The following is a 15,952-nucleotide window of genomic DNA, read 5'->3' as shown; positions in this document are numbered from 1 at the left end:
CTCTTGGTAGATCCTCCCTCTTCTGCATGATCCTACTCATCAATCTCCCGCTTATCATTTATCTGGAAAAAATGTTCCTGCGAGACATCAAGTCAGGCCATCAGTGAATATCGGAGCAGAGTCCCTTACTGTCACCAGATTCACTGTGTCTGAGTCTCGAGGTTAGATGTGCAGAGTTTATCTAAGGACAAGTACTTTGCAGAGCTGACACAGGTTACTAATGATTTCTACAGGGATAGACAAACCCTAGTTTGAGGCTTGCTGGTTTAAATCTCAAATATAATATGCCGCTTTCCACACTTAATAATGTATTAGTAGAAATAATAATGAATTGTTTCTCTTTTGCTATTTCTTAACATTTGTAATTAAAAAACCAATTGTTGCCCAAATGGCCTTGTGTATTTTTCTGCAAAGTCTAGTGAGTGGTAGTCATTAGCACCATGGCTGTTGTAGGGATTTTTTTTTTTTATCTGTAGCTAATTTACATTTAACTTGCCTTAATTCATTGGCTTCCATTTCTATTTTTTTGAAAAGCCCTGAAAATAACCCATCCATTTATTTAGCATTTTCATTATTCAAAGAGTATTTTAAAGAATTATTGTGGTAATATAACAATAATAATATTTTTAGAAGAAACCAGAAGTTGAATAGTTTAAATGTGAGCTCATGTGCTGTTTCTTCCCTCTTACCCTCTGCCTGGCCCTATGTTTATTGAACGCCATAGAATGCCAAGACAGCATTTGTAAAGGGGGATTTATTTAACTCTGGGTGAGTTGTACAAATGCAATAATGTGGCCCAACTCTTGTTTAATTTTGAAGGCTCTCTCCCAGACAGCATTGCTCATCATGGACGGTTCAAGCCAAATTATCCATTATTGTTCCCCAAGTTTACAATTAAACTATCGATCAAATCTGGCAGTGATTTCTCCAGCAGCCCAAGCTTGGAAGCTGTGGAATTACATCAGAACCTGAGCGCGTGGAGCCAGAGAAGGTGACGCCGACAGACAGATGCTGACCGAAGGCTGTGCTGAGGACCAGCCACCTCGGGATGCAGCCGCTGGTGATTTTCCTGGAGCCAAGAAGCACTGAGCCAGCACCACGGCCACCGACAGCGGGTGGGTGGTTTTAATAGCCAGAGGTGCCTGCAATTCGTGACCCCCATCCCTTGCTGTAAAAATTGGAGTTTAACAGGTTCGGCTCCATGGGGAACCAACCTCGGCTCTTAGGCTCCTTCGGACACTGCAGAATGCATCTTTTTCTGGGGAATTCCACAATAAAATGACTGTTATTTATCATTACAAACCTCTTTATCATTTAGTCAATAAAAGGCCTCTTTCTCTCTCACTTTTTTTTCCAGTGGCGTGCTCAGAGTCAGAAATCGGTATTAGTCTCTCCTGGCCTGGAGGCAGGAGATGTCAAAAGCTAAATCATGATCTACCCTGGCTTCCTGGCTAAATTGTGTATGAAGGCCTCAGGCAAAAAGGTACACATGCTCATTATTTGAAACCGAGATTTTTTTCCCCTCCTTCTTTTCGTTTTTCTTTCTTTTTCTCTTTCTTCTTTTTACGTATTGAGACGTGTGATACACAGCTCAGAAGACAGCAGGCATGAGAGGAGCCAACAGGAGCTGGACGTGCCCCCTCCATATATTTTCTGTTCCAGAAATGAAAAGTGGATTGTCTTCTTTCAACACAGACAAGGAGCTGTGGGTTTCACCTCTTGAACCCTTTGATCATGGTAGAAAAAGAGCGTTGGGTGTAATAGGTGAACAGACCGCACGAAAGGCAGGTCTTTAATTGGGCATGAACAGCACTGTTTGCACTTGCATGGAGAAAGAGACATTGCTTTCCCGCTGTGAGCAGGTACCAGGGATCCATTCTCCTGGCTTCCCAAACAAGCTGTGCCTTTGGGATTCCCTGACTTCATACAGGGCTTCAGGGCTGGCCACGCGGCAGGAGGTCTCATGGTCACAAAAGGTCAGCAGGGGCACTGAATAAAGATGTCATTGGCTGTGACGTATGTGGGACACTGTGCAAAGCTCTGTAACCTGAGTGTGGTCTGAAGCATTTCACCTTTTACCAGAAAGTTAAATTTGATCCCCAGAGATCTCTTTTTCATTCACTTGCTGTGGGTGTGTCGCGTCTCCTGATTGTCACCTGTGCCGAATGAAGACAGCACTATTCAGGGACATGGGTTTGTTCCCTATTTCACTGTCTTATTTGTTCAATGCATATTCAGAGCTTAGACCATGTGCCGCATATGATGCCAGCAAAGGGGGTAGAGCTGTGAACGTGTAAGGGTTATCCACCATGATGAGATGTGACCAGAAAAAAAATCTTTTTGTAAAGATTTATTTTTATTTATTTGAAAGACAGAGTTACAGGGAGAGGTAGAGACACAGAGAAAGGTCTTCCATCTGCTGGTTCACTCCCCAAATGACTGAAAGCGCCAAAGCTGAATCGATCCAAAGCCTGGAGCCTGGAGCCTGGAGCCAAGAGCCTCCTTTGGGTCTCACACGTGAGACCAGGGGCCCAAGGACTTGGGCCATCTTCTACTGCTTTCCCAGGCACATTTTCAGGGAGCTGGATTGGAGGTGGAGCAGCTGGGACATGGACTGGCATCCATATGGGATGCTGAGGCTGCAGGCCAGGGCTTTAACCTGCTGAGCCACAGTGCCGGCCCCTAGAAAAAAAGTCTTTTAATGTTAAAAACTACAGAGATCTATAGCCAATATTTCTAGTGGATCAATCTAGAAAATAAGAAGTAAAACTTCCTGGTATCTCTGTTGCTGAAACCTTGATGTTTTCCCTTGTATATCCAATTCCTGGAGGAAAGAACATCTAGAAACATAGAAATCTGTATTTTTACAGCTTAAAATATTTTACAGGGGATCTCTTTCAATACTCTGACTTTATAAGGGAATGAGTTAAAGCTTAAAGAAATAAAACAGCCAACAGCATTGCCAACAAACTGTTGGAACCCTTCACTAGCAATATCCATTTAGGAACTGACACTCAGATTCCTGTACACCCACCTAGATTCCACTTGCATAGGATGTGTCCAGTCTTTTTTATTATTATTTGCTAAGAATACATTCAAGGATTGCTTGGCAAGTACAAGAAGCAGAGGGAGAATCTGCCTCAGTGGTATCAAGTTCTTGGACTTATTTTCATTCTCTCATCTGCGATCTGAAAGATAAGCAGGGATTTGCAAAGGTGTAACATGAGTCAGCTGGGAAGTTCACTTTAGCTACAGGGAACTAAATAGAGTCGTGCCTCAGTATCCACCAGGGATTGGTTCTAGGTCCCCCAGGAGTACTAAGACCTGCAGAAGCTCAACTCTACATACACAAAATGGTATAGCCTTTACATGAAACCCATACACATCCCCCTCATACACCTGAAATCATCACTAGGTCACTTGTAACACTTGATACTTCGTGAATACAACGTAAATCCTTATTTATTATTTAGAAGATATTTATAAGGAACTAAAGTGTGCATGTTCAGTACAGATTCAATTTGGGGGATAATTTTTTTTTTTTTTGCCTATGTTTGGTTGTTGGTTGAATCTGCAAATATTGAGGGCTTACTGTGTTTATTTTTGTATATATTTAGAGCTAACTATGTGTAGTCACCCCCTACCCCCGGCTGTTATGCATGTCCATAAAAACATCGATGCTCACTTATCCCTGACATGACATGGATGGATTAGAAGTATTTGCCTCCTTTCTTGTCTGTGGCCCTGTCTGGCCTGCAAACTGCTCTTCCAAGCAATCAGGATGGAGCAATTGTCTACAGCTCTGGTCTGCAAGGAAAAGGAGCCTGGGGATTCCATAGGCTCTTAGCCTTACACAAACCCTGCTAATCTCCAAGGCTAAGACAACCACGTCTTGCGGAAGCTGGGAGACAGATTGTGCCATACAAAACCATGCGCGAAGAGAGCAGAACCTTTGTTTGATGGGTAGCTGTCTTCAGTGTCATCCTCCTAATTCTCACCCAGGCCACACACCTGCTGAAAGGAAATTTGCCACAGTTTACAATCTCACAGTTATTAATTTATTTGCATTCAGAGTTGCCTGGTTTATTATCAAACATTTATAAAGCGATTGCTTCTAGCCTGAAACCTTATGTCCTTATCTCAGGGTAAAATCTTATGATAGGCTGTACGCCCTTAAACAATGGATAGCTTGTGGTAAGAATTCAAACTGAGGGTCTAGTAGCACCTTGTTGCTTTTTGGCACTCCTACAATAAAGAAAACAATATCATATTTGTGTTTTTCAGTCCTGAGCATATTTACAGTAAATCTTCCCTCTAAGATGTGATGTGCAAGATTAAGAAAAAAATGGAAAACTTTTAAAAAGTACATGTGTTTCTATTTTTCCCATCTTCCTTCTGTTGTTCTCTGCTGCGATGTATATTCAAAGCCCTCATGTAAGCCTGCCAGCTCTGACTTGCAAACTAAGGAGTTCCAAGCTCCAAGCTCTAAGTAGTTTAAAAAAATCATTCAAATTATTTCCCTAACTTATAATTATGCCTCTTTTATCATTGTAGTCTAGATCTCCTAGGGATGCTTGTCACACATGCTTGGAATCCTGGCTCTGGCCTGTGACCCACCAAGAAAAGGAGTGCGAGGATGTTAATGAGTTTAATTCAGACATCAATGTGCCTCCCACTGCATCTGTTGTGTTTATTGCTCCTTCAGATCAGACATCGCTTTCCTCGGCTTCATGTGGCTTGGGGCGTACACATGTGTGGTCCTGTTTCCTAATGAAGTGGGCAGATACCTACCAGGGTGCAGTGGCCTGTGATTGACAGGTCTTGTGGGAGGCAGTAGCAAGTGCAGTGCAGTGGAATCAGGTAGTTGGGAGGGTGCAGAGGCATTCTTCAGTGGGACCCAGGGTCTGGCTCTCTCAGCATTAAGTGTCTTGATTCCCTTTTGAGTGGAGGGGCTCAGTAAGTGCTTTTTTGGGTGAAGTCAAGTTATTAGACATCCGTGGTCCAGGGGTAGACCATCCTGACCAATGACACTCTTGAACCCTGAGCAGCGATGCCATTTTGAATATTTTATCCTCATACATTTTTCCAATATTTTACCTCCTAACATTGTTGATGGGCCATACCTTTGAGATGGATGAACCCAGACTGTCCGTTCCCAACAGTGGGAACACTTAAATATTTTTAAAGCTCTCTCTGTATTTCAGGTTCATATCCTAGATGGATAGATTTTTACCTTACATATATGAGGGTACTTCAAAAAAGATATGAGGGTGTGGAAAATGGAAATGAAAATAAGTTTATTTTGATACAAAAATATTTTGAAATTCACATGCAGTTTTTTTCATTATATGCATTTTTCTTGAATCTTTTAAAGATCCCTCATATGCATGGATTAAGATATACATGGAAGGGGTCAGTGCTGTGGTGCATTGGGTAAAACTTCCATCTGCAGATCCAACATCCCCTTCAGGCGCTGGTTTACTTTTGATCCAGCTCCCAGCTAATGTGCCTAGAAAAATGGCAGAAGATGGTCCAAGTCCTTGGCCTCCTGCACCCACAGGGAGACCTAGATGAAGCTCCTGGCTCCTGGTTTTGTTCTGGCCAAGCTCTGGCTGTTGTGGCCATTTGGGGAGTGAATAAGCGAATGGAAGACCTCTCTTTCTCTCTGCCTTTGCCTCTCCTTCTCTGTAACTCTGACCTTCAAATAAAATAAGTAAATATTTTAAAAAATATATACATGTATATTTTATTTAATGTTCCCTTTATGGAGAAGAGAGTTTGCTCTGACTAGAAATTCTCTTAGAATAGAATGGTTAGGCACTCTAGTAAATGGCCCCTTTGTTCCCATGCATCACAACCTAACTTTCTACAAGGAAACAGCCTTTGTGCGCATATACTGTATGATTTGTTGGCCAGTGACCTTCCCTGCTGGGCCACATTCTGGATGTCCTATGGGTCCCTGAAGTTGGGGTTAGTCCTGTAACCGGCTTTGCCGATGACAGTGACCAGGGGATCTTGAGACGGAGAAACTTGATGTCCATTGCATCTTGTTGTCAGTTGTTTTGCTTTTCTCTCTGCTACAAGAACAATTTCCCAAGTAAGGACTGTTTCCTTCAGTGCAGAATATTGCCATATTGGAGAAGAGCCACAAAAATCTCAGTTCCTTTGTGGTGGAATGAGAAGGCCATGCCAAGATGGCTGCTGGCAAGCAAGCGTCAGTTACTCAGGAATGGCTTTGAAACCCACCTGGCAATGGAGCCTGCCTGGCAACAGGTTGTGACTGGATGGCTTTGGATACTGCCTGGCAACAGGTTGTGATTGGTTGGGGCATAAACCACCCCTTGATCAGCTTGGCTGCCTTGGCTATATAAGCTTCTGTACCAACTGAAATAAACGAGTCTGCGGGCTGCTCGCCTCTGGCCTGTTTTCACCAGGCTCCCGGAGCCTCTGTGGTGACTCCGCGCCTCTTGCCCCCACCGCGCTCCTCTCAGAACGAATCCACCTCAACACTTCTTTCCTTTGACATGACAGAGAAATAACCAGTTGTTTATTAAAGGCCACTCAATTTTAAGGTCATTTTTTGTAGCATGAATAATATACTATTATTTATTTTCCAAAAAGGATAAATAGATATTTCAGTGGACAGTGAGACAAAGAAGAAAAAATAGTCATTATCTCCAACATAGATGGCTATTGTTAATGTGTACACACAGTTTAAACAATTGAAACAGAACAAGACAGAGTATATTTTCAATTACAACTCAATTATGATATGGAAAAATGCACTGTTTAACATATGTACTTTTTCTTTTTAAATTATTATTATTTTTTTATTTTTGACAGGCAGAGTGGACAGTGAGAGAGAGACAGAGAGGAAGGTCTTCCTTTTGCCGTTGGTTCACCCTCAATGGCTGCCGTGGCCGGCACACCGCGCTGATCAGATGGCAGGAGCCAGGTGCTTTTCCTGGTCTCTCATGTGGGTGCAGGGCCCAAGCACTTGGGCCATCCTCCACTGCACTCCCGGGCCACAGCAGAGAGCTGGCCTGGAAGAGGGGCAACTGGGACAGATTCGGCGCCCCAACCGGGACTAGAACCCGGTGTGCCTGCGCCGCAAGGCGGAGGATTAGCCTAGTGAGGCGTGGCGCCGGCCTTTAAATTACTTTTAAAAATATATGTCATATATTGATAGAATATGTTCCCTTGTTTTTTAAAAATATTATATTTATTTGAGAGACTGGGATGCAGAGAGAGATGGAGGGGCAGAGAGAGATAGAGAGAGAGCAAGAGCGAGAGCACACTCACTTCCATCCACTGATTCACTCCCCAAATGCCTGCGGTAGACAGAAGTTGGGAACCTGGAAGTCAGTTCAGGTCTCCCACATGGGTGAAAGAGACCCAACACCTTGGGCCGTCACCACTGCCTCCCAGTCTGCATCAGCAACAATCTGGAATCAAGAGCCAGAGCCAGGATTTGGACTCTGGTATGGGGCACTGCATCTTAACCAACATCTTCACTGGTAGGCTGAATAACTGTTTTCCCCTCACATTTTTCTGTATAGTTTACCTGACATTCTCATGGATGCTTAATATTTGAAAGAGATAAATGATGACAAATAAGTATTTTTATATTTATGATTTACATTTCAAAGCTAAGTATCCTACCAATGTTTATAATATCTATATTAGAAAAACACATTTCTGTACAAAGAAGATGAGACATTATTTTAATATTGTTTTCATTTCTTTCCTATGTTTATTCTATTATGATGAAAATGGCTTTGTGTATCTTTCTTTCTTTGTTTTGTTGTGGCGAATATTTATTTGATTGGCTTGACACTTCATTCCAAAAGCTGGTTATCTTCAGGCAAAGTCATTGCAATTCCAAACCAAACTCTTACTCATCTTGGTGATGGGAATACAAAGTGATGCCAGCAGAAAATCTTTTCTTTATTGCTCTGTTTGTTGATTTCTTTCATTCTTTCTATCTCAGGGATATTTAATGAGTGAGAATCCTTTGCATTTTAATCATGCATGTTGCTATATGCATTCAGAATATGATATTCATATTCCTTTGGCCTCAGAGCAGTTGAGGAGGAACTGGTGCCTGGTGTTGATGGGCGGGGATGACTGGGGATTTTCTGAGAATGAGACACATGCTTCTCTAAGATGAATCTGGTTTTCAGGTCTTCTACATTCAAGTGCGTGTGTATAAAGTACTTAAATATGTATATGGGTACTTCAGAAAGTTCATGGAAAATTGAATTAAAATGTAAGTTTATTATGTGGCTACATTTTTTTTGAAATTCATGCACAGCTTTTTCATACTAAGCACTGTCCCTGAACTTTTATGTGACCCTACATGTGCAGATTTCAAAATATTTTGCAAAAAATAATCATCTCCCTTCCATTTTCAACTAACTTTGAAGCACCTCTGTTTACAAGTATATAATAAATAATATAGAGCAACTTTGAAAAGTAAAGATGTATCACATTCCCTTGAACTTGATCAGTCTAGATCCTGAACTTATTTTAAGCTTGGTGACAGCAGAGAAAAGTATTTCTGCGGAGAACTGTTGAACGATACTTCACTTAGTGCACTTTTTACCATTCAAAACCTCCGTCTTTGTAGATATGTGCTATCGCTGCAATTTTGTTGCACAGTAGTACCTCTCAGCTGTGCTTTGCTTTCCACAGTTTCTGTTCTCCTATTCAACTGGAGTCTGAACAAAATAAATGGGAAGTTCTAGAAATGAAGATTTCTCACGTTTCTAACCAGCATGATAAAACCTCAAGCCATCCTGCTCCATCTCACCCATGAAATAAATCATCCATCTGTCTAGTATCTCCATGCTCTATGTTCTACCTGCCCATTCATCATGTAGAAGCCATTTAAGTTATTAGACCAATTACGTTAGTATTGCAATGCTTGTGTTCAAGCAACTCTTTAAAAAATTTTTTTTCTCATTATTTATCTCTGGAGATATTCTGTTTTTTTTTTTGTTTTGTTTTGTTTTTTGGTTTTTTTTGACAGGCAGAGTGGATGGTGAGAGAGAGACAGAGAGAAAGGTCTTCCTTTACCGTTGGTTCACCCCCCAATGGCCGCTGTGGCTGGCGCACCGCGCTGATCCGAAGGCAGGAGCCAGGTGCTTTTCCTGGTCTCCCATGGGGTGCAGGGCCCAAGCACTTGGGCCATCCTCCACTGCACTCCCGGGCCACAGCAGAGAGCTGGCCTGGAAGAGGGGCAACCGGGACAGAATCCGGCGCCCCGACCGGGACTAGAACCCGGTGTGCCAGCACCACAGGCGGAAGATTAGCCCATTGAGCCATGGCGCCGGCCCAAGCAACTCTTTTTAAAGATTTATTTATTTATTTGAATGGCAGAGAGAGAGAGAGAGAGAGAGAACCTCCATCTTCTGATTCACTCCCCAAATGGCTGCAGCAACTGAAGCTGAGCCAGCCTGAAACCAGGAGCCATGAATTCTATGTGGGTCTCCCATTGTGGATAGCAGGGGCTCAAGGACTTAGGTCACTTTCAGCTGCTTTTCCAGGTGCATTATCGGGGAGCTGGATTGGAAGTGGAGCAACGGAAACTTGAACTAGTGCTTAAATGAGATGCCAGCATAGTAGGTTGCAACCTAATCCACTGTGCCACAAAGTCCAGCCCGAAAGTAACTGTTGTTTTATTTAGCAATGGCCTCAAAATACAAGGGTATTGATGCTGGCATTTTTTTTACAATATCTTGTTTTAATGGTTCTGTTTTGTTATACTTGCTCACTTGCCTGATTTCTAAGTTATGTTTTATCAAAGGTAGTTTGTATAGGCAAAAACAATACAATGCAGAAGCTTAATTGCAGGGGCCAGAAATTTTATGCTTAGAATATTTAAAGATATTCACATACATTTTGAATAATTAGACATAACATGATTCAATTTAATATTTATTTTTTCAAGACATAGACCAAAAAAAGAAATATTGCTGCCCAGTTTAAATAGTTTTTCTAATATATAACCTTTCCGAATTGCTCTTCACTTGACATTTGCAAGCAAAGTTAAGACCATCATTCATTACGGATACCAGGTAGTTATCCCTACAACATATGCTGAGTTCATACTAAAGGAATCTTGTTCTAAGTGACTTTGTACAGTTTTCTGCAAATATTTTGAGTTGTCTTTTCTACTTAGAAAGACTACAAATATTTTGAGTGAAGGATCATGTTTCATATCTCTTGGTATCAACTGACTCTAAATTATGCCCTATGTAGCAATTTTCACCGAGTATTTGTGGGATGTAAAATTGGGAGATACCTAGGGCCTGCACTGTAGCATAGTGAGTTAAGTCACCTCCTGCAATGCCACCATTCTGTATGGTCACTGGTTCAAGTCCTAGCTGCTCCACTTCTGACCCACCTCCCTGCTAACGTTCCCAGGAAACCAGCAGAGGATGGCCTAATCACTTGGGTCCCTGCACCCTTTTGGGGGACCCAAATGAAGCTCCTACTTCCTGGCTTCAGCTTAGCCCAGCCCTGGTAGTTGTGACCATTTGGGGAGTGAACCAGAGGATGGAAGATTCATTCTCTGTCTCCCTCCCTCCCTCTCTCTCTCTTTCTCTCTCTATTTATGTTTCTCCCTCTTTCTCTTTGTAACTCTGCCTTTCAAATAAATAAAAATAAAATCTTAAAAAAAATGGAAGACTCCTCAGAAGCGAGGCAAAACCAGGAAAAATGTACGTCTTACATTTTGTAAGACTTGAGAGAATTTAGCCATCAGAATAAGTTTATAAGGCAATGGGAAGTGTCTGGCAACAGGGTTCAAATTTTGAGAGGAGATGATGGATTTGATTTTGAACTTGTTGAGATTGATGGACCAAGGTAAAAGGGATAGTAGACACTTGTGTAATTAATCTCATGCTTGGGAGGAAACTCCAGATTGGAAATATATGATTTGGTAGACATGGGTTCCAATCTTGGCTCCTGCAATAACTACTTCTACATTCTTAGACAAGTGTTTAACTGCTTGATGTCTCCAGTCTTTATCTATAAAATAGAAACAAACAATACTTATCTGTAAACTGGACATAAACAGTTTTGCCTACTTTTTAGAACTATGGTGATAGTCTCATAGTGTCTACCATCATCATTTAATGCCTTGTTCCTTCACCATTGCCGTCATTTTCTTACTAGTCTTAATTCTGATGAGATCCATTTAAATATTATGTGTGCAGAAGCCATTATTTCAGTGGGTAAAGCAACTGAGATTACTGATTTTACTTCTAAAAAACTGAGATGGAGATTTATAATTATAACTTGATATAAGCAAAGGAAAATTTTTTAGATGAAAGTCATGAGCATTTTTATATTCAAGGAGAAAGTCAGAAGAGGAGACACATAGAAGAGAAAAAGGAATGGAGGGAGCAGAGTCAGTTCAATGAAGGAATATGTGAATGAGGCAACAGGGTCCAAAGTAAATCTAGAGCTACGTGCTCCATCTAGGAGGAAAGAGGTTATTCTTTAAAGATGGTGTGCATTGGCAGGGCAGTTAAAAAACAGGTTAACACGCACCCACACCCTACATTACAGTGCCTGAGTTCAACTCCCAGCTTCACTCCTTACTCCAGCTTCCTGCTAATGCAAACCCTGGGTGTCAACAGTGATGGCTCAAGTAATTGGATTCCTACCACTCACATGTGGAACCTGAATTGTGTTCCTAGCTCCTGGCTTTGGCCCAGGCAGAGGCCATTGAGAGAATTTGGGAAGTGAACCAGCAGATGGCAGATCTGTCTTTCTCTTTGCAAGTAAATAAATAAGCATGGGGGATTCAGAAGTGAGGGATCATAGGGGTGGATTACTAGGAGGTTCTTCATTTATAATGTTTGCAATAATTAAAAATAATTAAACTATTTTCCAAACTTGAATTTGATTATTTCAATATAGAAAATTTTTCACTATTACTTTTTAAAAAAATATTTATTTTTTTCATTTTGAAATTCAGAGTTACTGAAAGAGAGGGAGAGACACAGAGAGATCTTTCATCTTCTTCCATCTGCTGCTTTCACTCCCCAGATGGCTGCAATGGCCAGCACTGCGCCAGGCTGAAGCCAGGAGCCAGGAACTTCATCTGGGTCTCCCAAATGGATGGCGAGGTCCCAAACACTTGAGTCATCTTTGGCTGCTTTTCCCAGGCCATTAGCAGGGAGCTTTATTGGAAGTGGAGCCACAGGGACAAAAACCAGTGTCTATGTGGAACACTGGTGTCGCACCTAACAGTGCCAGCCCCTCTTTACTTTTTAAGTCTATATCAAACCTGTTTCCGTAAGTAACTGTGAAGTTAAGGGTATAGCCGTTCATATTATGCTCTTTTATTGGTAAAGAAACTGAAACCCAGAGAATGAACGTGACATCTCAAATGAGGGAGGTCATGCTAGCCCTATCAACTCATGCAAATCTATAGCACTTCTATTTGAGGAGCCTGCTATCTGGGACCTTCTATCCTAGCCCTGATTTCTGCTGTCAGCCTCTGAATTTTGCCCCCTCTCCCAACCAAAAACCCTTCGCTTCCTACACAGCACTTTCCTAGCTGGTCTTCTGGGTTTCGCTTCTCTGATTTGTCTGATGTGGTGAACTTGGATTCCACTGTACAGAATCCAAAGCCAGACCGGTCACATGGCTAAAAGACACCTTTGAGGCTCTCTGCTTCATTGTCAGTATGGCTTTAATTCACAGCCAAGGGAAGTAAGGAAATTAGGAGCTTTCTCTCCACCCCAGGGAGGTGAAATATGTATCTCACTTCAACGCATATATGTAGGTCCTTGAACCAGCCAGGGAACAGATATCAACAGGAAGTTTTCCTGGTTGAAACTTCTACAACTGGGATTGCACTTGGCTCCTTCTACAAGGAAGCTGAGCCAAAGGATTAGTTGATCTTTCCTGCATTCATTTATATCCTCCCAATTCAAGAGGCAAATGCTCTCAATCTCCTTGGAAAGTCAGACTTCTTTTATTTTGACATTTTTGCTGACATCACTACCTCCACTCTCTGACAAGTTCAGATTTATTCACACTGTACATTGCTTTGTAAAGAGCTTAAAAGATCTTTAATGCGAGACAGGCAGTACTTCTAACCAATCACATTCCCTAGTGCCCCAAATGGCATCATTTAGGTTCTGTTCCTTATAATCTCTATGTGCCCAGGAATAGTTTGTGAAATCAAGCAGCATTGGAATTGTAACACATTTAGCTACTGCTTGTCTTTGGCAATGATTTTTTTTTATTAGATACCCTGGAAAATATATACACGGCAGCTTAACCCACTGCACTTCAACACTTGCTTCTGTTTTTTATTTTAAAATTTATTTATTTATTTATGTATTTATTTATGTTCTTATTTATTTGAAAGGGAGAGTGAGAGAGGAGAGAGGAGAGTAGTGAGAGGAGAGAGGAGAGAAAAGAGTGTGAGTTGTAGAAATGAGTTTGACTCCATTGAGATAACACAGCACAAATCCCAGACACCAACACCTTGACAATGGATTTCTCAGCCTCCAGAACTTCTACTCATATATTTCTGTTTATTGTAAATCATGTGTTCTCAGGTATTCTGTTATAGCGGCACAAAACTGACTAAGACAAGTCTAATTTAGGAGGAAAGAGAATTGATTTCTATTTTCTGATTTCTATTCCCCCTTTTTTTAATTTTTCAGGTATGACTCTGGCCCCCCAGTCCCCAGCTGTACCAACTGTCAAGGATTATAGTTACTTTAGGAAAAACTGAAAAATTAAGCAACATTAACTAAAGCGGCATGAGGGGATGCACAGCAGGTTAAGCCTGGATTGGGATGCCCACATCCCAGGTTGGATTACCTGCGATCAACTACCAGGTCTGCCGTCTGATCCAGCTTCCAGCTAATGTGCCTGGAGACAGTGGATGATCACCCAGGTGCTTGGGTGTCTACCACCCACATAGGAGACAGAGTCCTGGGCTCCTGGCTTGACCTGACCCAACCTCAGCTATTGCAATTATTTGGGGAGTGAAACAGTAGATGGAAGATTTGTTTCTCTCTGTCAAATAAAGGAAAAAAATGATTAAGTAAATATTTTTAAATGTTTGAATGTGTTGTTAAAATATAAATTTATTTTTTAACCCATTATCCTTTTAGAGTTGGACTTATTGTTCAAAATTTACTGTAATCCAAATGTTCTTTTGCCTGCTATAATTAAAGTCACTTCTTGTTACTTTCCCAGAAGAGAGGAACAAACATTATTTTTTAAGTATGTATATATATGTATATATATATATATATATATATTGGACAGGCAGAGTTAGACAGTGAGAGACAGAGACAGAGAGAAAGGTCTTCCTTCCTTCCATTGGTTCAACCCCCAAATGGCCACTATGGCTGGTGCACTTCGCCAATCCAAAGGCAGGAGCCACGTGCTTCCTCCTGGTCTCCCATGCGGGTGCAGGGCCCAAGCACTTGGGCCATCCTCCACTGCACTCCTGGGCCACAGCAGACAGCTGGCCTGGAAGAGGGGTAACTGGGACAGAATCCGGCGCCCCGACCGGGACTAGAACCCGGAGTGCTGGTGCTGCAGGTGGAGGATTAGCCTAGTGAGCCGTGGCACCGGCTAATTATATTTTAATTTGACCAAAATTCTAAAATAAAAATTATATATTTTGTCTGCTTGAAAAAGTGTTTAGTTGATTGCAACATGTTTCCTCTTTCAAATTTGTACTTATTTATTTATATTTTTGAGAGTCAGAGAGACAGGGAATGAGACAGAAAGATAGACAGAAAGAATTCCTATCTGAAATGGTCAGGGCTGGACCAGACCAAAGCTAAGAACTGGAAACACAACCCAGGTCTCCCACATGAGGAGCAGGAGTCCTGGTACTTATGGCATCAGCTGCTGCCTCCTAGGGTATGAATTAGCAGGAGATGGAACCAGGAGTGGAGCTGGGACATGAAAATGGGCATACAGGGCATCCCAAGTGCTGTGTGTGTGTGTGTGTGTGTGTGTACAGCAAGAACAGCAAAACAAGGTTTATATATGTGTGTGTGTGTATTTCATTTTTTCTAAAATTTGTTTATTTATTTATTTGAAAGCAGAGTGTCAGAGAGGGAGAGAGAGAGAGAGAGAGAGAGAGTCAGTCCACTGCTTGGTTCACTCTCCAAATGGCCAAAACAGCCAGGTCTCAGCCTAGTTGTAGCCAGGAGTTGGGAACTCCCATCTGGGTCTCCCACATGGGTGGCAGGAGCAGAAGTCCTTGGGCCATCCTCTGCTACTTTCTCAGACACATTAGCAGGGAGATGAATCAGAAACAGAACAGCCAGCCCTCAGAACTGGCACTTAGTTACAGGGTGTTTATGTTACAAGCGATGGCCTAAGCCTCTGTGCCACAACACTGGCCCTACTTCTAAATTCCTCAAATGTGACAAATAAAGAAGAAAGAATACGTGTCAATTTTTACAGTTGGATGGCATTTATTATTTTTGCTGATTATTTACTTCATATATGATCATTCAAAAATATTAGAAATATGAAGGCCAGTTAATAAATGAGGAAGGAATGATGAAATTAGAAAGTTACCATTTGGCAACCATTATGGAAATATTGAGTCAGACTAGGGAATAGACAATGGGTGCTAAAACTAATTGTTAATTTGTATGAGAAATATGGTGTTTGCATATTAAAATATTCAGAAGACATTTATTAAATTCCAAAAAAAAAATGGCAATTTCATAGTGGAGAAGGCTGGAAGACACATCCTTAAACCAAATAATCACAATTGAAGTCACCAGGAATAAAATAAGTTGACAGGAATAAAATAAGTTGGCGGTTGATATACTGTACTGAGTATACAATGACTTCTGTGACAATCCTGTCAAACATGAGTAATCTGAGTTTAATTAGGAGGAAACATCAGACAAAGCCCAAACGAGGTCATCCTGTGAAACAA

The 15,952-nt window shown here is 41.5% G+C and overlaps 1 long non-coding RNA gene across 1 annotated transcript; it reads left to right on the top strand.

Moving 5' to 3' along the window:
* The first annotated feature begins 903 nt into the window (after nucleotides 1–903).
* Nucleotides 904–14,233, top strand: LOC103349674 (uncharacterized). The gene is made up of 3 exons (XR_016233497.1): nucleotides 904–1,115; nucleotides 1,358–1,483; nucleotides 13,695–14,233. It is a non-coding gene; the product is annotated as an uncharacterized LOC103349674 (long non-coding RNA).
* The last annotated feature ends 1,719 nt before the right edge of the window (nucleotides 14,234–15,952 follow it).

The sequence above is a fragment of the Oryctolagus cuniculus genome, chromosome 5, assembly GCF_051225735.1.
Source record: "Oryctolagus cuniculus isolate XC-2025 breed Fujian yellow rabbit chromosome 5, ASM5122573v1, whole genome shotgun sequence".
NCBI lineage: Eukaryota > Metazoa > Chordata > Mammalia > Lagomorpha > Leporidae > Oryctolagus > Oryctolagus cuniculus.
Note: the sequence above shows the minus strand (reverse complement) of the source record. Positions and strands in the feature narration are given on the sequence as shown.